The 17,035-nt window shown below is 38.3% G+C and overlaps 1 protein-coding gene and 1 long non-coding RNA gene across 2 annotated transcripts in view; both read right to left on the bottom strand.

Annotated features, from left to right (window-relative positions):
* The window catches only part of jakmip2 (janus kinase and microtubule interacting protein 2), a 38,878-nt gene extending 36,588 nt beyond the window's left edge, over positions 1-2,290 (bottom strand). The window contains exon 1 of the mRNA XM_051876962.1: positions 2,112-2,290. The gene's annotated coding sequence lies outside the window, so the exon portion shown is untranslated. The remainder of the gene's footprint in view (positions 1-2,111) is intronic.
* Positions 2,291-12,463: 10,173 nt separating this feature from the next.
* On the bottom strand, positions 12,464-15,403 carry LOC127503319 (uncharacterized). The gene is made up of 3 exons (XR_007927069.1): positions 15,208-15,403; positions 14,519-14,676; positions 12,464-13,352 (listed from the first exon to the last, which is right to left on the bottom strand). It is a non-coding gene; the product is annotated as an uncharacterized LOC127503319 (long non-coding RNA).
* Between the last annotated feature and the right edge of the window lie 1,632 nt (positions 15,404-17,035).

Below are 17,035 nucleotides of genomic sequence, written 5' to 3'. Positions count from 1 at the left end.
TAGCAACAAAATCGCTAAATTGGCAGCACTGGTGTCGGGGCACTTAAATGAAATGGGCCCAATTTTTTAAAGCAACTAAAGATAAATAAAAGTAAAATAATAAACAAATACATAGAAACAGAGGTTTGGTGTGTTTTCCCTCCACTTTTCAAATCATTCTTACGCCCTGTACTGTAAAGTTTGTAAAATCCTTAACTCCAAGTATGCGTAACAGTGATGCTTGCCTTAGAAAACATCATTAATAAATCTGCACGTGACGAATCAGTAGACTGAAATTTAGTAATATGAGGTAAAAGTAATGAGTAAAGACATTTTCTCTGAAGTAGTAACCTGGCTGACACTTTGAAAGAGCTGAAGATTCTTGGAGGTACTGGGATGTTAATGGGATGTTACAGTCGTCCAGCTGCACTGGCACATTTCCTGTTAGCATGAGGCAAAAGTACAAACACACTGGCATCATGACCCAGTTTTGCATCCACTGACACTAAACTCCAGACACCACAAACACAGTCACAGAGGGTTACAGAACAGTTCACCATCCATGGGTCAGTTTAACCCACGCAATAGAAAAAAATCCTAAATGGAGGCCAGTGCAATAACACAAAATAAAACTCCATTTCAAAAACAGTCATGCAATTCAGTTAAATTTAAGTTAAGCCAGTGCACAATATTTATTCAAATTGTTTTCAGTTGTTTTTGTTTTAAAAGAAAATATCACAAAAGCTAGTTAACCGCTAAAGATATTTCCATTCAATTTCATAGAACCTAAGATTAAATACATACAATTAATGTTTACAGTTTCTCCAGTTAATAGACCCGTATGTCATTTCCTTTCTGTAAAACAGATTTTTGGGATAATGCCTCTGTTTTACAACACTTTGGATGGTTGTTCTTTCAGAGTTCCAATTAAACAGATATATTCAGATTCATATATAATTATATCAATATGTTTTGAATTGTTCAATATGTTGAACAGGTACTAATAAGATGCTAAAAAAAAAACAATAACTGTAAAATGACTTTGTTTTTGCTTTATAATATATTGAATATATTGAAGACTATGAAACAGTTAATCTATAGAGTAAAAAACATGTAATTTAATAACAATAGGCATTTTTTAATATAAAAATAAATTACATAATCAGCCACTGTACTCCTTTTTCACTTTTGACAAGGACTCCCTGCATCAATGGATACTCATATTTGGGTCCCTATTAAAAATGTTTAAAGGATTCATAATTTGGAACCAATCCTAAAAAAATCCCTAATGGAAATGACCTTTTTAACTAAGTTTTAATAGGACTTTCATGATTCCCAAAAGGGGGAAGACATCAAAAGGAATGTAATGAAAATCTTGTGGGATTTTAAAACTCATCTTCCCGAGCGATTTTCTTTAACTTTAAGCAAGACATTTTATAACAACACAAGCAGAGTTCTGATGAAGATTACGCAATATTCAACAGGATTCTAAGAATCTTCCGTTCATCCATCTTAAGTGATTCTTATTTGACTTCATAAGTAGTATGGGTCACAAATTATACCCTAAATAATGAAAATTCATATAGGAATCCTATACACAATTCTCAAAGGAATTCTAAATATTTGAAATATCAACATGCATTTTTTCCTAGTCTTCTCAGTAGCATACAGGAGGTTTCGTTATTTTGACACAGCAGTAATGTCATGTGACAGACTGCCTTAGGCCTGTCAAATGATCCTTCTGTGATGAGAACTGGATGCTATTAAATGTGAGTAGCATCAGTGAAGACATGTATGTGACTGCATAACCTGTAATGTACCGCATCAGTGTCTCCTCACGGCCTGCAGGGCTGAATCACACGCGTCCCGATGCGCAGGCCGAGCTCGCCCATTCCCCATTCACATATCCATACAAAAATAACATATCACACGAGAACCAAATCATAAACACCAAGTGCTGCCTGCTTTCTTGCATGCCCTAATTTTAGTCGTTTTCCGCCCATCTGCATTTCTCTAAGCCTTGCGGTAATAGGCTACAGTGATTCTGTCCGGTGGCTCTCTGAAGCACATCTCAGCGACGGCGCTCACATACAGCAGCGACTCAAATACGCCCAGAATAAAGCTACGCTTACCTAGAAAACAATCCGCCACGATGTGCCACAGTCCGCATACCACAAATCCACAATCATGGTCCTACATCTTTCTCAGCGAGACCTCTCAGCATCAGCAGCCGTACAATAAAACGACAAGCTCCGATGATGCTGCGTAACACCGCCCTCCTCCTGCTGTCAGAGTGATGCTGCGTAACTCCGCCCCCTTCTGCTGTTGAATGATGCTGCGTAACCCCGCCCACTCTCGCTGTCAGAATGATACTGCGTAACTCCGCCCCCTTGGACTATCAAAATGACCTCATCACATTCAGTTTACTCACTGCAGTCCTCTAGATAGATAGATAGATAGATGTTATGCTGGGTTAAAAACAACCCAAGTTGGGTTGAAAATGGACAAACCCAGCGACTGGGTGGTTTTAACCCAGTGGTTGGGTTAAATGTTTGCTCAACCTGCTGGGTAGTTTTATTTAACTCAACTATTGTTTAAAAATTATTGTGTTGCTTGCTTAAAATGAACACAAAATATGTTGGAAATCGACATTTATTAATGTTTAATAAATGAACAATTATTAATAAGTTTAATGAATACTAATTAAACCATAAACATTTATTAAATTGCATATTGATAAATGTTCACCTTTTGATTATTATTGTTGCCTCCAGTAATTATGTGTCTGATTTTTAATTTCCAACCTATTTTGGGTTCATTTTAAGCCAGACATATAGTCATTTTTAAACAATTTTTAAAGCAGTGTTTAAATGTTTACCCAACTGCCCCACATCGCTGGGTTTGTCCATATTTAACCCAACTTGGGTTGTTTTTAATCAAGCATTTTTTTAGAGTGTTTATAGTATAAAAATAATTTTGAACAAGTAATTTTTGTTCATTAACAAAATAAATGATAAATTCTTGTAAAAACCTTGATGTCCTTGTTTTCATTGTCTTCATGTCTATCTTGTAATGTTATAATCCACCACATATTTAATTTGAAGCAGATACATGTAGGAAGAAAAAAAAACACTGCAGTAACAGATGTTAAAAGCGAAAAATAAAAAATAAAATATGTGTACATTTTGCCATGACGTCACATTGTCTCTTAATGGCGTCACTTTGTCTCTTCTGTGCAGTCTTCTTTGGGTCTTTTAATCAGATTTGATCGTAGAGCACTTTCTTCTGAACTCTTGCCCATGAGTACGAATCCACTTATTGGCAACTAGAATGAGGAATTCAAAGGAAGAAGTTTTAAATTGTGTAAGAATGTCTAGTGCACACTGCACGTGAGTCACATTTATATTATTCCTTTGATTTGGGGATGAAATGTGACCTGGTCATGTTTTCTTAATTTTCACCATAAGAGAAACTCTTTTTCACTAATATAATACAAGCCTCACAGAACACTTACCCCATTTATTGCCTACAAACACAGGACACGCTGCATGTAAAGTTCTGGCATCTTCATTTCCATTTCTTAGCAGGTTAAACCACAACACTGCTGTACCCTTATGGAATAGAATCATAAACATGTGAGCATAATTTTAAGTAAGTAAGTTATTTCGACAATACAATTTCTCATTGTGGTAAATAAAGGTGCTTCAACTAACCCTCTTTGGCTGAAGAGCTGCACCAATGACAGGGAACACTGTTGCCCCACCAATGTCCACATCACTCATCTACAATAAAGTCGTTAACTGTCAATAATCTGGAAAGTGGGAATTATTTAAAATAAATTAAATAATTGGTTATATTATACTCCATAGATTACACCCTCACATATATTAGGACAGTAGAAATCCGGCCTCCTCTGAGTTGAAAGTCTGAGTCATTTGTCAACTGTGGAGAGATTTTGGAACAAAGAAATGAAATAAAACACAGAGTATGTTTCTTCTCTATTACAGGTACATATCTTCAAACAGGCCCAGAGGAATAACAATAACACATACAGTGGTGGTCAGAATTATTGGCACCCTTGGTAAATTTGATCAAAGATGACTGTAAAAATAAATCTGCATTGTTTATCCTTTTGATCTTTAATTCATAAAATTAGCAAAAATCTAAACTTTCATTGAAGGAAAAGAATTGAAAGTGGGGGAAAATTCACATTATGAAATAAATGTTTTTCTCCAAAACACGTTGCTACAATTATTGGCACCCTTTTATTCAATACTTTTTGCAACCTCCTTTTGCTCTGAGTCTTCTTCTATAATGCCTGATGAGTTTGGAGAACACCTGACAAGAGATCAGAGATCATTCCTTCATACAGAATCTCTCCAGATCCTTCAGATTCCCAGCTCCATGTTGGTGCTTCTCCTCTTCAGTTCACTCCACTCATTTTCTTTAGGGTTCAGGTCAGGGGACTGGGACAGCCATGGCAGAAGCTTCATTTTGTGCTCATTGACACATTTTTGTGTTGGTTTTGATGTTTGTTTTGGATCATTGTCCCGATGGAAGATCCAACCACGGCCCATTATTGGATATCTAGCAGAAGCGGTCAGGTTTTGATTTTTTATCTGTTGGTATTTGATAGAATCCATGATACCATGTATCTGAACAAGATGTCCAGGACCTCCAGCAGAAAAACAGGCCCACAACATTAAAGATCCAGCAGTATATTTAACCGTGGGCATGGGGTACTTTTTATCCCTGTTTGCACTAAAGCCATCTGGTGGGTTTGCTGCCAAAAAGCTCTTTTTTTTAGTTTCATCTGACCATAGAAGCCGGTCCCGTTTGAAGTTCCAGTCGTGTCTGACAACTGAATATGCTGGAGATTGTTTCTGGATGAAAGCAGAGGATTTTTCTTGAAACCCTTCCGAACAACTTGTGGGGATGTAGGTGCTGTTTTATAATTTTTTTTAGGCTTTCTGAGACTCAAGACTCAACTAATCTCTGCAATTCTCCAGCTGTGATCCTTGGAGAGTCTTTTTCCACTCAAACTCTCCTCCTCACCGTGCATTAGGACAATTTAGACACACATCCTCTTCCAGGCAGATTTGTAACATCTTTAGTGGATTGGATTCTTAATTATTGCCCTGATTGTGGAAATGGGGATATTCAATGCTTTAGCTATTTTCTTACAGCCACTTTCTATTTTGTGAAGCTCAACAATCTTTTGCTGCACATCAGAACTATATTCTTTGGTTTTACTCATTGTGATGAATGATTAAGGGAATTTGGCCTTTGTATTTCCTCATGGAAGACATGGCTGGACAATTTCATGTACATGAACACCCTGGTGTGCAAAAAAAAAAAAAAAAAAAAATGTAAATATGAATGAGAATACCCTGACAGCAACATAATGTCGGCCCACATCTGGTTTGTGTGTAATCCACATGTATCAGATGTGGGCCGGATCTGGGGCACATTATGTTGCTGTCTGGGAATACTTCAGAGATATTTTACTCATAAAAAATTCTAGGGGTGCCAATAATTGTGGCCAACGTGTTTTGGAGAAAAACATTTATTTCATAATGTGATTTCCCCCCACTTTCAATTCTTTTCCTTCAATGAAAGGTTAGAATTTTGCTAATTTTATGAATTAAAGATCAAAAGGATAAACAATGCAGATTTATTTTTACAGTCATCTTTGATCATATTTACCAAGGGTGCCAATAATTCTGACCACCACTGTATTTAAAAATGTTAACACCTTCATATAATATTCTACCTTTGAGTCATAATGTGGCTCATACTGGCCTCCAATTCCATAATTTGCAATCTGTCAAAAAAAGTGAAATTTTAGTTAACCATAAGAGATAGACTCAATTCTCATATGAACAGTCAATTCTGGCCTCTGTTTGAATGTTGAAGGAACCAAACAGGGTGTACTGTACGTTTTCTTGTCAGACACTTTCCCAAAAATGGGAAATGTGACCTACATGTTGATTCAGAACTCTACATACATAGACCTACAAGAAATCTGACAATGCTATTAAAGAAAATCATATTACAGTAATTAAGAACAATTAATTACATGATCAGCAATTACATGAACAGAAACAATCTGTACTGTATAAAGTGCTATATAAATAAAAGTGACTTCGCATGACTATTATTATCACTTCTGTTTGTGTTACATAAGTTTTGGTAATGCACATAGCTAATAAATCCCAAAGTTACATCTTGAGGCCCTGATCCAGTTCTGTAATATTCATGGACTGAAAGTCTAAAAGTTAACTATTTAAAATTATCATGCTATACAGATCAATCCGTTAAACTAGTTTATGATTGAAATTCAACCTAGCATTAGGGGCTTTCGCAGCGGGTAGTTCTAGGAACTAGCCGCCAGGATGGTTCCCCGAGAACTAATAGTTCCCCTAGGGTCGTTTTCCTGGTTGCATTTGCACCGCAAGTAGTGACGTAAGCTACGCTTGTTGTTGTGACCTTTATTTTGACGGCGCGGTCGGACCTTTATTCTAACGGTGCTGAGAATGCCAGAGCCTGAGTACACATCGCTCACATTCTCCATCTTCATTAGTTTATGATTTGTTTAACATCCTGTCTAATATGTTATTAGACAGAACTGTTATACAAAGAAAGAAGACAGTATATGAAAAAGTATTAGCATTTGCCGTGTGGTTGATGTCCAATGTCACTAGCTGAGCAGTGCGAAAGCCCCTATTGTGATTCGTTCAGGACTGTGAATACCTGGAGCTCCTCTGCTGTCCCCAATTCTAGACCAGTGACATCAGCGATTCTTTGGTTGATCTGTGTGATCACAGGATCTTCATCTTCAGAGAGCCATGCACTGAGAGGCATAAAGAGGACGGTCACATTGAGAACTAAATGTCCTGTGTCTTCTCAACTGCAAACTGCCCTGGACTATAAATATTCCCTTACGGAGTAGTTTTCTGTTCGTGTTTTGTTTTGTTTTTTAATTACAAGCTCATACTAGTACACACACTGCACATGAGACCTCAACCTTGACACTAATAACATAACTCACTGTACACAGCTAAGCTGCATATTATACAAATGTGCAATTATTTGTCATGCCATTGACTATTATTTACTGCATATTAACCTGTTAGCGTTCCACACATACCTTTCAAAAGAGACCAAAACCATGCATACTTAGCATTGCTAAGGTCTCTTTTTGAATGGTATTTGTACCACGGGTGGTACAGTGGAATGCTAAGGGGATATAAACTTCAAATGGTTCAAGAACAGCATGCAGGGTATGCTTTGGGTATGCCTTTTTTAGGCGTTTTAGGCAAATTTTACAGGAATGCTAAGGGGTTAAATGGGCAAAATGTGGGGGAAAAGGTGTCACATCACAACCTTGTGTGCCCATTCTTCCTTGATACCCTCAAGGGGCTGTCTGGCTAAACCTGCCACAATCTGGGATTCAGCAAGTGGCAGTTTCCAGCAGGTCGTTCAGCCATTTTCCGCACATCACGGCTGCCGAAACATGGTACCCTCCCATAATTTGGAAGGTTTCAGGACATATGAGGTTATTGGAACAGTTTGCCCCTAGAGAATACTGGCACTGCCTTTTCAGAAAGTCCCTTGGTCCAGAAGTTTGGCTGTTCCCTGCAGTGACATATCAGGCCGCCGAACGGAACAATTCCCCCACCTTATTTCAGGCTCTGCCCCAAGTCAATTGGGTAGACAAGTACAGACACTTGATACCTTTTTCAGAACATTTGGCAGTGTGGCAACTTCTGCCAAATGTGTCATCGTGGATCCGGAAAAAGGTAAACACAAAGTCCAGTTCTAGAGGTATTCGTTGCACTTTAACGGTGTGCCCCCCCACTGTTCGGGAAACCCTGCATGGGTGCAGCCCTGGCTCCACTGTGACTCCAGGGCACCCATATACTGAATTACCTCGATGACTGGCCTAATCCTAGCTCAGACTGAGGCTTTAGCAGTTTAATATCAAGATGTTGTTCTAGCTCACTTAAGGTGCCTAGGTCAGTCTGTTTTAAAGGCTTATGGGTCGCATGAAAATTATTTAGACTGAAGCCTTCTTTACGGGCTGGGATGTGGTCCTGGAAGGCCGGACTCTGGGAAAGCCGTCATCTCACTTGGCACATAAATTGCTTGTAGATGATGGCAGTGCTTCTGGCATTGAAGTACAAACCCGATTCCAAAAAAGTTGGGACACTGTACAAATTGTGAATAAAAAAGGAATGCAATAATTTACAAATCTCATAAACTTATATTTTATTCACAATAGAATATAGATAACATATCAAATGTTGAAAGTGAGACATTTTGAAATGTCATGCCAAATATTGGCTCATTTTGGATTTCATGAGAGCTACACATTCCAAAAAAGTTGGGACAGGTAGCAATAAGAGGCCGGAAAAGTTAAATGTACATATAAGGAACAGCTGAAGGACCAATTTGCAACTTATTAGGTCAATTGGCAACATGATTGGGTATAAAAAGAGCCTCTCAGAGTGGCAGTGTCTCTCAGAAGTCAAGATGGGCAGAGGATCACCAATTCCGAAAAATAGTGGAGCAATATCAGAAAGGAGTTTCTCAGAGAAAAATTGCAAAGAGTTTGAAGTTATCATCATCTACAGTGCATAATATCATCCAAAGATTCAGAGAATCTGGAACAATCTCTGTGCGTAAGGGTCAAGGCCAGAAAACCATACTGGATGCCGTGATCTTCGGGCCCTTAGACGGCACTGCATCACATACAGGAATGCTACTGTAATGGAAATCACAACATGGGCTCAGGAATACTTCCAGAAAACATTGTCGGTGAACACAATCCACCGTGCCATTCACCGTTGCCGACTAAAACTCTATAGGTCAAAAAAGAAGCCATATCTAAACATGATCCAGAAGCGCAGGCGTTTTCTCTGGGCCAAGGCTCATTTAAAATGGACTGTGGCAAAGTGGAAAACTCTTCTGTGGTCAGACGAATCAAAATTTGAAGTTCTTTTTGGAAAACTGGGACGCCATGTCATCCGGACTAAAGAGGACAAGGACAACCCAAGTTGTTATCAGCGCTCAGTTCAGAAGCCTGCATCTCTGATGGTATGGGGTTGCATGAGTGCGTGTGGCATGGGCAGCTTACACATCTGGAAAGGCACCATCAATGCTGAAAGGTATATCCAAGTTCTAGAACAACATATGCTCCCATCCAGACGTCGTCTCTTTCAGGGAAGACCTTGCATTTTCCAACATGACAATGCCAGACCACATACTGCATCAATTACAACATCATGGCTGCGTAGAAGAAGGATCCGGGTACTGAAATGGCCAGCCTGCAGTCCAGATCTTTCACCCATAGAAAACATTTGGCGCATCATAAAGAGGAAGATGCGACAAAGAAGACCTAAGACAGTTGAGCAACTAGAAGCCTGTATTAGACAAGAATGGGACAACATTCCTATTCCTAAACTTGAGCAACTTGTCTCCTCAGTCCCCAGACGTTTGGAGACTGTTATAAAAAGAAGAGGGGATGCCACACAGTGGTAAACATGGCCTTGTCCCAACTTTTTTGAGATGTGTTGATGCCATGAAATTTAAAATCAACTTATTTTTCCCTTAAAATGATACATTTTCTCAGTTTAAACATTTGATATGTCATCTATGTTGTATTCTGAATAAAATATTGAAATTTGAAACTTCCACATCATTGCATTCCTTTTTTTATTCACAATTTGTACAGTGTCCCAACTTTTTTGGAATAGGGTTTGTACTTTCTTCCAGACCTGAGGGGCTGAATATACAACACGTCAGTAGTGTCATATATAAATCACCAAGGCAGGTTGAGTTCGCAGCCACTGTTCAGATTGGCGCAACATACCTTGCTTTAAGCTCAGGGTAGGCTACTCTCACTGAGAGCAGTCTATATCCTGGGATGTCTGAATGTGAGAGCAGACTTCCTGTCAAGGTAGGGGCTGAGGCAATATAGAAAAATGGCACAGGCTGAGGGCACATCTGTATGCTTTCTCCAATAGCAGTGCTTCTGGTTCTGGCAAGAGTATGGCAAGACAGAGTGCATCCCTTGTTTGTAACTCTGTTTGGCAAGCCTGAATATGGTTCTTGGACCTAGTAGCTCTCCTGGGAGGCTCTCCTTAGGAGATTCCAAACAGGAGCGACCTTCTGTCTCATGTACAAGGTTCAATATGGTGCCCTTGTCGTAAGATATGGGTTTTGTCCCTGAGGGCTAGATTATGGTCTCTTGACTGATGTTGTCGAGACCATCTTGAATGCTAGAACTCCCTCCACAGGGAAACTGTACATTCTAAGTGGCAGCTTTTTGCATAGTGGTGTGAACAGCAGCATTTGAATCCAGTCTACTGCATGGTTGGTTCAGTACTGGAGATCCTCCAAGAGCTGATTTTGGCAGGGATTGCCCCTGCGATGCATGTGCCGTTTTATGGCATTTCATTAGTGAGACATTCCATAATATCTGGCTTTTTATGTGGAGACAGACAGCTGAGGACTATCTGCATATCAATAGTTCCTTCCTAGGATCTTTCTATAGTCCTGGATAGGTTATCAGGTGTTCTATTTGAACTCTGTCTCTGAGAAACTTTTGATCCTTAAGGTGATTCTTTTACAAGCCTTAATGTACCTTAAAAGAGAATGAGATTTGCAGGCCCTTTCAGTTGCTTCATCCTGCTTAGAATTTTCCCCTGATCCGGTCAAAGTATTATTGCACCCTAGGCCAGATTGCGTTCTGAAGGTGCCATCTTGTACTGCTCAGTCAGTCATGCTTCAAGTCTTTGATAACGCTTTATTTTACATTGTCTTTGTTACACATTGCATGTACTTACTATAGCAATAACAGTAAATTATGCATAATTACATGCAACTAACCTTAAACCAAACCCTAATCCTATAGTAAGTACATGTTGTTAATTAATATTACTCAGTATTTAAATGTATAGTTACACTGTAACAAGGACATCTTAAAATAAAGTGTAACCGTGTCTTCTTCCCTCTGCCATTCCAGTCACCGGAGCAAGAAAGGCTTATTGTGCCAAGTTCTGTCCCTTAAGATTTACGTGGACTGCTCAGCTCAGTGGCGTAAATTTACTCAATTACTGGTGTCCTGTGGTGGTTGCAGCAAGGTTTCTACAGCAACAAAGCAAACGCATGTCGCATTGGATCAGGGATGCGATTACTCTAGCATATGGGGCTTGAGAGTTTCCTTCGTCCCTACGAGTTAAAGGAATAGTTCACTTTCAAATAGAAATTTCCTGATAATTTACTCACCCCCATGTCATCCAAGATGTCCATGTCCTTCTTTCTTCAGTCGAAAAGAAATTAAGGTTTTTAATGAAAACATTCCAGGATTATTCTCCTTATAGTGGACTTCAATGGTCTCCAAATGGTTGAAGGTCAAAATTACAGTTTCAGTGCAGCTTCAAAGGGCTTTAAACGATACCAGACGAGGAATAAGGGTCTTATCTAGCGAAACGATCGGTCATTTTCTAAAAAAAAAATCAAAATGTATATGCTTTATAGGCACAAATGATCATATCACAAGTGCTTCCACCAGAACGCGATTCCGTATTCTTCAAAAAGCTTACGCTAAATGTCCTAAGCCTTCCCTATTCAACTTATGGAAAAAACGGAAGTGGCGCTGCATTCGTTCCATAAGTTGAATAGGGAAGGCGTAGGACATTCAGCGTAAGCTTTTTGAAGAATACAGAATCGCGTTCTGGTGGAAGCACTTGTGATGCGATCATTTGTGCCTATAAAGCATATACATTTTGATTTTTTTTTTAGAAAATGACTGATCGTTTCTCTAGATAAGACCCTTATTCCTCGTCTGGGATCATTTAAAGCCATTTGAAGCTGCACTGAAACTGTAATTTTGACCTTCAACCATTTGGAGGCCACTGAAGTCCACTATAAGGAGAATAATCCTGGAATGTTTTCATCAAAAACCTTAATTTCTTTTCGACTGAAGAAAGAAGGACATGGACATCTTGGATGACCATTTCAAATTTTTATTTGAAAGTGGACTAATCCTTTAAGGCCCACTCCACTAGGAGTGTGGCCTCTTCTAAGGCACTAGCCATGGGCTCACCTTTACAAGATATTTGTCCTGTGGCAGGCTGGGCTTCACTGCAAACATTTATCAGATTTTATCGGATATGGATTCAACCCAAGGCTTAGGTCCTTTTGGGTTAATTTATTTCATTTGCTCAAAAACTTGCAAGCTTATCTTTTAACAGTTTTGTTGGACAAGAATTTTGCAATATGGCATGTTTGTTATATAGTGTCAGCTTATAATGCAGCATAGAGTTACCTACAAAAGGGAAGTTCTCAGTTACGCATGTAACCCTGGTTCCCTGAATAGGTGAAAGTGTAAAGAAGAAAAAAAAAGTTCAATGACTATCACTGGTTTCGCTATATTTGTGAGGTTATCTGAGAATCACATGCATTTTTAAAGGGATACTCCATCTAAAATAAATAAATAACAACAACAAAAAATTAGCATTTACATGTGGTTCCAAACCTGTAAACATTTCTTCAGAACACAAAAGAAGATATTTTGAAGAATATTGGGAACCAAACAACAATGACGTTCATTAAAAAAACATTGAGATATTTCTCTGAATATCTTTTTTATGTTCCACAGTGGAAGGAGAATAATACAGTTTTGGAAAGACAGGAGCGTGAGTAAATGAGTTTTCATTTTGTTTTCATACCTTTTTGACACACGGGATGCAGCAGAAACTTTTTTTCCAGAGACTGGATCTATGACTTTAGCTCTGGAAAGCTAAATATAAACAGAGTTTTGTGTTGCATTAGATGAATATTGTTAATTACTAATAATACATTATTTGATATTTAAAAAATGTTACAGAAAATTATCAATTACAATTTTTTTTTAATTCTCTATACAAACACACACACTGAATGCTTCAGGGAATAATTCTTCCTCAAATATTAACTTTTTCCCCAGCAGCGTTTTTTAAAAAAAAAAAAAAAAAAAAAAAAACAGTTGCCAGGAAAGAGTTAACGTGTCTACACTGAAATAATATTTTAAAAGAGCAGTTTAAAATATGTAATTGTAACCTGTTATAATTATTTTATATAAAGAGTTGATTAGCATGATGTAGCGCTACTTAAACATAAATGGCATTTAATGTACCTTTTAAATTAAATTTGCACACCTTTGGCCTGGCCAGTGTTTTGATGGTGTCTATCTCTCCTTCAGAAAGAAAGTCATGGTATCGTAGTATTGTAGGCTGATCCCACTCCACTTCCTCTTTGAATAGCACCAGCGGGTTTCTTCTTCCTGTTCTGTACCTGCACACCAGTTTTCTCTCTCTCTGCGGCATCTATAAGCCATAATGCAATATTACTCCAAATTAACACATTCAGTCTAATCTTCTTTAGATTATACAGTATAATATCATTTTCCAATATTCTTGTTTTGTGTAAAACTTTAATTTTGATATGTAATATTTGTTTTATTAAACCCAGATTATCCCAGTAGCTAACCTAGCAAACTTTAGTAATTCCAGTGAATATTTAGTTCTCAAAAGCACTTGTTGTATCACACTGGAAACTTATTAAAATAACTTTGTTTGCAGGCAGACTTAAAAAAAAGTCTGGAGGCCAGGGGGTACTCGGAGGTCCGCACAGGTCAAGCGTGCGATTGTGGTGCAGAACGCCGCCACCTGGATGAACTGTCCGAGGCTCCTGTCCAGGGCCTGTAGGTTGACCTTGTCAATGAAGGCAAAGACTTACAGTGCCACTGTACAGGCTGCCTCTGCCCTGCATGCCATATCCATCAGACCAAGGCACTTAAAGATCTGCACGAGGGCAGTCCTGACCCAGGGCTGATGCAGGAGCTGCGCTCGGCAACCAACTTTGCCTTACACACGGCGAATATCAGGGCGCGGGCAACTGACGTTGCCCTACAGCCCACGAAGGTCACGGCGCGAACTCTGGGTCAGGTGATGTCCACTCTGGTGGTTCAGGAGTGCCATCTGTGTCTTAAAGGTTTAGTTCACCCAAAAATGAAATTTCTGTCATTAATTACTCACCCTCATGTCGTTCCACACCTGTAAGACCTTTGTTCATGTTTGGAAAACAAATTAAGATATTTTTGATGAAATCCGAGGGTATCTGATCCACACATAGGCAGCAACATCATTGATGTTACCCTCATATCAGATACCCTCGGATTTCATCAAAAATATCTTAATTTGTGTTCCGAAGATGAATGAATACAGGTGTGGAATGACATGAGGGTGAGTACTTAATGACAGAAATTTCATTTTTTTTAACCCTTTAACCTTGCAAAGATGAGAGATGCTGAGAAAGTGAGCTTTCTTGACACTCCCATCTCCCAAGGTGGCCTCTCTAGAGAGCTCCATTTGAGCGCTTGGAGTCAGTCGGGCTCAGTGCCCTCTCTTTGAAGACAGCCCTCCTGACTGCGCTCACTTCTATCAAGAGAATTGGGGACCGATACGTGTATGTGTATTAGGCTACAACTCACCATCATAACCTTCTTGCCCGTGCATAGAGCCTCATATGCTTCGTCCATGGAGTGAACAGGTAAGTCAAAGTGAGGGATGTATTTTGCAGTCCAGGTCTTAATGTTCTCTATTAGGCTTTTGTAAAGTGCAGGCTGAAGCAGATCTCCCTCAGTGAGGTCTAAGAACAGTCGCAAATTATATGCATTATAAATGAGTGCGAATTAGTTTTGTTTCAGGTGATCTTCATTTAACCTTTGTTGGTTATTGTTAAAGCACACTGCTAACATTAGCATTGTTTTGGTTTGAATCATTAATCATAATGCTTTAGAAGTCAACATAGAGTGTGGAGCTAATGTGTAAGACTATTTTAAAAATCTTGGAATTATTTATCCATTTAAACCTGGAAAATCTTTAAAACAAAGAAAGTAATTAAATAAGCTAGTTTGTCATTGATACTGTGAACTCAAACTTGAGGAGACATTTGGATGAGGGATTATTTTTTAATATTCCCCCCAGTGTTCCAAATTATTATGCAACTGACATATCAGTAGGATTTCAGTAAAATAAACATTCAGATTTTAGTTTTTCAAAGAAAGTGTTTGTTTTATTTCCTCATATCTTTTCTTAGGTAAGAGGTAGACGAATACATGGGAGGTGAATATACTGGAAAAATCTCTGAATTAATTGCGGTTCTTGTAAACTCTCTTACCCTGTCCAGATGACAGCTGAATCTGATGGGAAAATGAAGCAAGCTGGTAAAGAACCTCCTCTTTAGTAACAACGGCTTCCTCTCCCTTATTGAGTTTCCTGAAGGTTTCTTCCATCCAGAGGAGGGCATACTGAAAGCGTTGATTGAGATAAGAGATCACGGCGATATGGAAAGTTTCATCTGGATCCAGTCTTAAGTTGTGGTTCGTTTCTGAAAAGCCACACATCAAGTTGACGTCAATAAAACCCTCAGACCCTCAAGACTTTTCATGTAGAGTGCTGCTTGGCCTTGTGTGTGGTTGACAAGGCATTGCTCGGTGGTTTGTTACTATTCCCAGATGAAAGTACCCACCCCAAATCTCTTTTCTGAACTCTACATATGACTCTGTCTAATGTAATTCTATGGGATTTTTCACCTGTTTTATCATCGACAAGTCAAATTTATTTGTAGAGCGCTATTTCACAATACACATTGTTTAAAAGCAGCTTTAGGCGAGACACTACAGGTGAATAAGGATTTTTTTTTAAATTAGAAGATATCACTGTGAAACTTCTCCAGTTTATTACTTGCATAAACATAAGAAAAAAATGTATTACAAGTTTTGTGTAAATGTATGTTTTAATATGCAAATGAGGCCGTATATACTTAAATATACGCTCATTTGCATACATTTCCAAAAACAAAATCTGGAAATTGGAAAGGTCCAGGTTTAAAATTCTTGGTTCTATTTGTTGACATATTAGATGAAAGGGCTTTTACAGAGGGGATTCTGGATATCTTATTTTGTGCTTTAGTAAATTAGAGAATACTGACAATAGCCTTAAAAAATCTATTTTCGCCATGTTTTTTTGAGTAAAAGGACCTATAGCTCAGGATAGGAATGATATATCAACAAATCCCTCTGTAAAAGCCTTCAGAATATAGATAGGAATAAAACTGTAAAGTTTGGTGTATATAAGTTCTGCTGAAGTGGAGATTTCTGACTCAGAGCAGGAGAAAAAACTCATTTTGAGAAAACGGCCTTTAAAGATATTTACTGTAATTGAAATCTATAGATACAAATAGATAAAGTGCTGTAAGATATAAACTTAAAAATGTATTTTGGATGTTTTCTTTCCACCAGTCTGAAAAAACACTTTATGAAAAGCCAAAAAGTGCAAAATCTCAAAATTGACAGGTGCCTGAAAAAACAGCGTTTTTGCCTGTAGTGTCTCCCCTTTAGTGAAAATCATAATGTTAATGTTTATATTGTTAAAATGTTAATGTCAGGCCTTATGGTCACATTTAGTAGATTAGTGCTGGGGGAAAATATAGTTTACATTTTGCATTGATAGAAGCAATCAAACAGTTGGGATACAGAGCTCTACACAGTATATGTATGCAGATAAAGTATGACATACTTATATATCCAACTCTGGGTGATAAAAAAGTTACATTTTGTGATGAAATTTAAAAAAAATCATGCAGTTGAGTTTTGCTTTATAGTGTTACACTAATACTCATGGTTAGGGGGTTGTTCAAATCACTAAGCAAACCTTATCAATCAAGAAGAGTGATAAAGAACAACTAAAACCTCCATGAAACGCACCAGAAAACAATGTGATGTTCCTCGGATCTAATCTGTACATTTCTTGCAGTCTAACCAAAGCCATCACTACACCTTCTACATCTTCTGCACTGGGGAGCGTCTGAGCTGTAGATCTCAGGTTTTCCAAAGCATCTGTGAGAAATTAGAAATGTTACTGACAATGACCTCAATCTTTAAGACCTGTTCAGTTTAGTTTTCCATCATATTTATCAGAAAACTCTCTCAGAAACCTCTCAGTTG

The sequence above is a fragment of the Ctenopharyngodon idella genome, chromosome 21 (genome assembly GCF_019924925.1).
Source record: "Ctenopharyngodon idella isolate HZGC_01 chromosome 21, HZGC01, whole genome shotgun sequence".
Lineage (NCBI taxonomy): Eukaryota > Metazoa > Chordata > Actinopteri > Cypriniformes > Xenocyprididae > Ctenopharyngodon > Ctenopharyngodon idella.
The sequence above is the reverse complement of the archived record's forward strand: the minus strand, read 5'-3'. Positions and strand labels throughout refer to the sequence as shown.